The 7,500-nt window shown below is 43.3% G+C and overlaps 1 long non-coding RNA gene across 1 annotated transcript in view; it reads left to right on the forward strand.

Annotated features, from left to right (window-relative positions):
• LOC135114535 (uncharacterized) overlaps nucleotides 1-7,500 on the forward strand; it is a 125,383-nt gene that overhangs the window by 36,645 nt on the left and 81,238 nt on the right. The window contains exon 2 of the long non-coding RNA XR_010275534.1: nucleotides 5,363-5,602. This is a non-coding gene — a long non-coding RNA (uncharacterized LOC135114535). The remainder of the gene's footprint in view (nucleotides 1-5,362; nucleotides 5,603-7,500) is intronic.

Genomic DNA, 7,500 nt, shown 5'->3' on the forward strand with positions numbered 1-7,500 from the left:
ATTTCATTCACTTCTCTCTCTCTCTCTCTCTCCCTCCCTTCTCCTTGATCTTACGAATGTTCCCTTCAAATACTTTAAGTTTGTACCTGCTGCTTCTGTGCATCTGGCGTAAAGCAATGGCTGGGTATCTTACTGTTTGCAATGCATCTGTCATCTTTATCGGATTTGGTAAACATTGCTCTTAGTCGTAATCTGCTTTTCCTTGCGAGTGATGGAGTAAGGGTGTGTTGCAAGTGGTGAAATGTTAGTGTGTGTGTGTGTGTGTGTGTGTGTGTGTGTGTGTGTGTGTGTGTGTGTGTGTGTGTGTGTGTGTGTGTGTGTGTGTGTGTTTTGTGTGGGTTTGTTGCAAGTGGTGAAATGTTTGTGTGTGTGTGTGTGTGTGTGTGTGTGTGTGTGTGTGTGTGTGTGTGTGTGTGTGTGTGTGTGTGTGTACAACATATGACGAGAGTTTTCTTCTACAATATTTCTCCTGCACCTAATCTCATGCACTCTAACTGACCTAACCTAACCTCACTTAACTTAATTTAACCTTTTCCTATCTAACCCTATCTTACTTAACCTTAATACGACCTTGTCTTAACCTTACCTTACCTTACCTTACCATACTGTAACTCACCTCACCAAACTCAAGCTCACCTTACCTTACCTTGCCTCTTCTTATCTCATCCCTTCCCTTCCCTTCCCTTCCCTTCCCTTCCCGTTCCTTCCCTCTCTTACATTTTCATCTCTTCCCTTCCCATCCCTTCCCCTTCCCCTTCCTTTCCTTATCTTACCGAACATGTAGCTGAGTAAAGATACATGTTTTTTTTTTTCGTGTGTGTGTGTGTGTGTGTGTGTGTGTGTGTGTGTGTGTGTGTGTGTGTGTGTGCGTGTGCGTGTGTGTGCGCGCGTGCTCCACATGTGGCAAGAGTTACTGTGTATATCCTCTTAGGCCCTTTACATCTTTCATCGGCTTGTGGTAGTACATATCACTATTACAATCTGCTTGCCTTAGCGTATCACTGGGCTTTGCGGGGCGAATAGAAAGAGAGCCAACAGAGTTCACAGATTTCACAGGGGGTTTACTGGTATACATATATACGAAGAACAGGAAGATTTGCTTGGCCACTGTTTATTCAGCATTCATACCTACTCGGCCTGCGTCAACACAGCTTATTGTCTGCTTTACCTGCGTATCACCCGACAGGAGGAACTGTTTACACGTACAAGAACTGGACTGGAAGATTTGCAGGGCCTCCGTGTCGCTGGCTATGAGTCCTATTTCCAGCGGCCCCGTGTTCCGCCGTGACTATTAGGGTTTCCGCGCTGTGCATGGAGTGTGGATGTGCCGGGCGATCAAAACAGGCCCGCTGAGAGTGAGACACTAATCCGCGCAGCTTTCATAGAGAGAAACACACCACAGGAAGAACTTTGCGCTTTGAACCGGAATTGGGTGGTGAGGATGGGAGTGTTTTGGTGAAGTGCCTGTCTACGGTAGCTGTTCTTAGTTACGTGTGGTTGAATTGTGCGCACGTAGGGAAGTATTGTAGCTGTGTGAACTGTCGTGGTTGAGAATTTGTAATAGTAAATTTTGTGTGTCTTGTATTCTCAAAGGTGAAAGAATAAGATATCTGCACATTTATAAAATATAGAGTAAAAAAAAAAGAATGTAAATAAAAAAAAAAAAGAGAAAAATATGGTCGTTGAGATTTTGTAGTAGTGAACTCTGTGGGTGAAGGAATCAGATATTTCCGCATTCGTAAAGTATAGATTAAAAAAAAAAAATAGAGAATGAGAGGAGAATAATAAAAAAAAAAAATGAAGGTAAATAGTAGAGTGAGAGATGCGATGAGTTGATAATTTTTGGTGTGGTTGGCCTGGAATAGATGAGCAGTTGGCAGGGATGAGTTGGGTCTGATATGTGAGGAAGCAGCCTTTATAATATAGATACTCTGTCTTTATCTTGCGTTCACAGGACATATTGAGAGTAAGGAAGATGAAAAAAATAACAAGAGGGAAAATAAGAAAGTATAGCAGACAGAACTAATGGTAAAATGAGACGAGATATGGTATACTTTGAAAAACTTAGAATAGACGGGCGGTTGACAGAAAAAAAAAATATTGAGGGAAAGAAATATTTATCCTCAATTGGAATCATAGAAGCTGACGATTAGTATAGCTCTTTTCTACCAACCAGAGACAACAATAGCAGAAGAGTTACATATGTCACGCCCTTCCCATTCATCCTTCCTTCCTTCTCTCGTGTCTCCGTGCCGCTATGTCGCGGACTCCTTGTTTGAACACCGCCGAAGACACACACAGCCTTTAAGGGTCCGGCTGACTGGAGCTTGTGAGGGAACGACAAGGGACGAGGCTAAGTGAGGGGAAAAGGTAGGCAATGGGGATTAGTTGAGGGAAGCAAGAGTGCCTGAGGAAAGGGAAGGGCAGGCAGTGAGAAGGGCGGGTGGTGCTGCGGAGGGAGAGGAAGTAAGGATGCAGCAGCTGAAGTAAAAGGAAAGAGAAAATCAGGTTTTTCCGCAAGAGTACGGCACATAGGTTGAAATAGAGAACTGCAAGGGTACGTTGAGAGTGAAAATGAAGGGGAGAAAAAGGGAAGCTCTGAGCTCATGGTAGGGGAAGAGGAGGAGGAGCGGACCGGGACTGTGGGAGTAGGACAGAGGGAGGGAGGATGGTGGGGGAGGGTGCGGAGGCTGAGTAAGAGTGGAGCAAGCAGGAGGTGGAGTCCAGGCTCAAGCTTCCTGATATAAATTAGTTAATTACATCCAGGAAGCCATCGAAGTTTACGTCTTTCCATGGCGGTGCTTCGTTGTGGGGTGTTGTTGGTGTTGTTGTTGTTGTTGTTGGTGGTGGTGGTGGTGGTGGTATTGTTGTTGTCGTTGTTCTCCTTGACGATGGTGAAGGTGGTGGTGGTGGGCTGCTGTTGCTGGCTCTGACGATGTTATAGCAAGACGGTGATACTGTGTTGCTGCCACCTTTGTGTTGCTGCCACAGTGGATGATATAACAAGGTGATGCTGTGTAGTGTTGTTGCTGTTGCTTCTCGTTGACGTTGATGAGGCAGGGAGACACTGGTGTTGTTTATTGTTTTACTGTGGGTGTTGCTGACATTATTACTTGTGATGGCTGATATAGTAACAAGATGGTAATAGTGATAGTGCTGCATGATTTGATTAACACTATCCCTTCAAACAAGCCCCTATTTCTAACTGCCCCGGCAATCAGGAATGTGATCCTAACAAGTAAAATTCACTCCGGCGCGTCCCAAAGGGCAAGTTTGATTTTCACTTGTTGATTTGATAAACTGAACTTCATGGATTAATACAGCAAAACAATTAAGTTAATGAACTAACAGCGTGAGCTAAAAAAAAAAAATAAAAAATAAAAAAAAGAAAAGAAAAAAAGAGCTTAATCTTATTCTCTGCTTGACTGGGGATGTGTTTTTCGTTTTTGACTCATAATTTCACCCTTATTATTCTCTGTTGTTTTGTGTTGGTGGTGTTGATGTTGCTATTGGTGTTGCTGATGTTCTTGGTGGTAGCGTGGTAGTGTCTGTGGCTGTGGTAGTGTTGGTGGTTCTGGTTGTGATGGTGATGATGGTAATGATGATGATGTTGTTGTTGTTGTTGTTGTTGGTGTAAACCTATGACGCCCCTTCCGTAGCCGAGTTGCAGTAAAGTCCCTTCCTTTTAAAAATTATAAAGACTCTCCTTCTGTTTGCAAGCTTTCCTGGTCGTCATGTTCAGTCAAGGTAAATTGTCGGTAAGTGGCAAATGAATCCAAACGATCACTTCAATTCTGGAAAAGTGCATCAGTAAATATGATTTTCTGCTGAACTATGCACATAATTTTCTACTCCCATGGCTGGTAATACTGCATTTAAGCCTCTCCGCTGCAGCGCCATCATGCCGTCCTGTCCTGTCCAATACCCCAGGTGTAAGAGAGGAAAGCACCACGAAAATGCCAAAGTAAAGGAACACGATGATACTGCTCCTGTTTTTTTTATTTTAGAGGTAAATGTAGAGGTGGTGTTGTATGAAATGACGGGAAATGCAGGTTTTTCCGAACGTTAACTAGATTTTCCTCTTCAGTAGCAAGGTTTGGGATTAAAACGGTACAGAGGGAGGAAGGAAAGTAACTATACTGGCAAATGAAATAAATCTAAAATGTAGAGATAATATATTAAGAAATGACGAGAAATAAACGTGTTTGGAAAAGATAACGAAATATTCCTCCTCTCTAGCGAAGGTTATTGTTAGGACAGTAGAAACAAGAGGGAAGTAACTATATTGGCACGTAAAGATAGGAATGTAACAAGTAACAACTGGCGGAAAATAAAGCTGTTTCCAAGATGTGAACTTAATTTTGCTCCTCGAAAGTTAAGTTTAGGATTAGGAAGGTAGAAAGGAAAGAAAATATTAGGTATTAGCTTAAAACTTATTTCTTTTCTGCTTTAACATCTTAAGAATTAAAGAAGTAGAAAGAACAGTAGTAAAGAAAATGCAATAACACACATTTCTTTTCTTCCTTCCTTTAGCAATCAAGAAAAAGGAAAGTGACGAAAAATAAGTCCTTTGTACTTAGTGTCTATTTCTATTTTCGAAACCTTAAGGAAGAAGAACGAAAGTTGAAGATAAATGGATTTGCACACAAACTTTTCTATTTTCTACCTCGACATTACACTAAAAGGCAGGAAAATAAAAAAAAAATTAAAAAGTAATGTAATTCAACGAAGAACTTCCTGTTTTCCCTTTTCAACAGCTGTCTGAACAGTTCGGAAAGTAAAAAATGTTGTAGCTAAAGTGATTGCATTTGCGTAAATGTTTCCCTTTTTCCTGAACAGTTAGGTTCAGGTGCAGGGAGGCAGAAAAAGAAGTTAAATGATAGTACTTACAAAAACGTCTCCAAAAACTACACTGGGACATAAGAAATTAGAAGGAACAACAGCAGCAACAACAACAACAGCAGCAGCAACAACAACAACAACAACAACAACAACAACAACAACAACAACAATAGCAACTATAATAATATCATCATTATCATCGTCATTTTTATCAATGATAATAACAGTAATGACAAAAACAACAACAACAACAATGAAAGCAGCAGCAGCAGCAGCAGTATCACCACCACCACCACCACCACCAACAACAACAACAAGAGCAGCAGCAACAGCAACAACAACAACAATAACAACAACAACAACAACAACATAACGACAACAGATATAGCAGCAACATCAATAACGACAACATTTCCTTCCTTCCTTTCTTCCTCCAACAACGAAATTCAATTGTGGAAAAGTAAAACATGTAAACGAAAGATATTTGCATATAAACTCTTCCCTTTTTCTTCTTCCACAGCGAAGTTAAGAGATGCATGAGGACACGTCCCAGACACTTGGGAACTGCCGCAAGAACTAAACCGTCAGATCAAAGCCTGGTTAGTGAGGAAAGAACGTTGACCCCACTATACTGAATCCATAATGTGACCTTTATGTACGTCACCACCCCCCACCTGCGTACGTGCCATGATCTCCACAACCACTCCTGCCAAGGCTTCTTCTGCTCCTACCGTATCCAGAGTTGCCATTTTAGAGTAAGGTACGTGATGCTTTTTGTAGCGAGTCGTGTGTGTACAGAACTTACTTGGGTGATATTTTGTAACACACACACACACACACACACACACACACACACACACACACACACACACACACACACACACACACACACGCCATTTATGTTTAATACACACGCTTGCCTTTGAGGTAGGAAAAAACTCCCTCCCATTGCAACCCACCTTTAGTGTGTATTACTCAGGTGTCTGAAATACTGATGAACGCACTTCTCATGCACATTTCCGCGTACATGCATATCACACACACACGCACACACACACACACACACACACACACACACACACACACACACACACACACACACACACACACACACACACACACACACACACACACACACACTTTTTCTCCTCCTTCCTGAGACTGCTAGATACTACAGCTTTTAGAATTGCTGTTATTACTACTACTACTACTACTACTACCACCACCACCCTCCCACCCACCCACTCACCTACTACTACTACTACTACTACTACTACTACTACCCGCCCACTCATCCATCCATCCATCCACCAACACACACACACACACACACACACACACACACACACACACACACACACACACACACACACGTGGACCCATATGCACCTGGCCAATTATTTGACCGTGCAGCTTAACAGAGGTGCGCGTCCCCGCCATTACCTGTGTTATTTAGGAGGCGCCACATTCATACGTTGCCGGCGGCGTGTGGCGAAATGCATTGTGGAGGTGCAGTGGGGAATGTGTTTCAGTGTTATGGCCTCCACTACCCACCCCTGCCACCGCCACTGCCACCACTACCACTGCCGCGACCCATGAGCTGCTGGTGGTGATGGTGGGGGAGATGGGGGTGGCGGATGAGTGCATGGGGTGGGTGTTAGTGTGTGTATGGGACAGCTACAGGAGTGAGTGTATGTGTGTATGTTGCGTGAAGTGTTGAATGTTTTTTTCTTTTTTCTTTTTCGCACGTGTGTGTGTTTTGTTTGTTTTTATTTCTTTTTATTTAGTTTGAAGTTGTGTGTAATGCAGGTGTTAGTTTTTCTTTTACTTATTTTTTTTTTTGTTTAGTTTTGTATATGTACGAGTGTCAAGGGTATGTTTAGAGAGAGAGAGAGAGAGAGAGAGAGAGAGAGAGAGAGAGAGAGAGAGAGAGAGAGAGAGAGAGAGAGAGAGAGAGAGACCTAAATTCTACCTTCACGGACAGAAAAGTCCATCTGAAATTAATAGCGTAAAACTCAACCTTTTCAAATCCGACCAACCAGCCAACCAGCGAAGAGAGAGAGAGAGAGAGAGAGAGAGAGAGAGAGAGAGAGAGAGAGAGAGAGAGAGAGAGAGAGAGAGAGAAAGAAGACAGGAGAAAAACAGCAAAAACAACGCCACTTTTATCACTTTCTCCACCTGACCCCTCCTGACCTTCACTCTGGGGGCAAGTTACCCTGACATCCTCTTTCTTTTTTCCTCTCGTCTCCTCCTCCTCCTCCTCCTCCTCCTCCTCCTCCTCCTCCTCCTCCTATTGCTGCTGCTTCTCTCCTCTTCTCCTCACACAGAGCAGGGTGGGGGAGGAGGAGGAGGAGGACGTGAGGCGAGACAAGAGAGAAATACAGAATGGTTGGAAACGCAGGCACCATCATCACAAACATTCTGTAACGAGGAGGAGGCAGCAAGTAGAGGAAGAGGAGGAGGAGGAGGAGGTGGTGGAGGTGGAGGAGGTGGAGTTGGGTGAGGGTGGTAAGGAGTAGGAAGGGAAGGAAGAAGATAAGGAAGAAGAGGAGGAGGAGGAGGAGTTGAATTAGGATGAGGAGTAGGAATGCAGGGAGAAAGAGGAAAATGAGGAGGAGGAGGAAGAGGAGGAGGAGAAGAAGGAAATGAAATATCGAA

The sequence above is a fragment of the Scylla paramamosain genome, chromosome 2 (genome assembly GCF_035594125.1).
Source record: "Scylla paramamosain isolate STU-SP2022 chromosome 2, ASM3559412v1, whole genome shotgun sequence".
Classification (NCBI taxonomy): domain Eukaryota; kingdom Metazoa; phylum Arthropoda; class Malacostraca; order Decapoda; family Portunidae; genus Scylla; species Scylla paramamosain.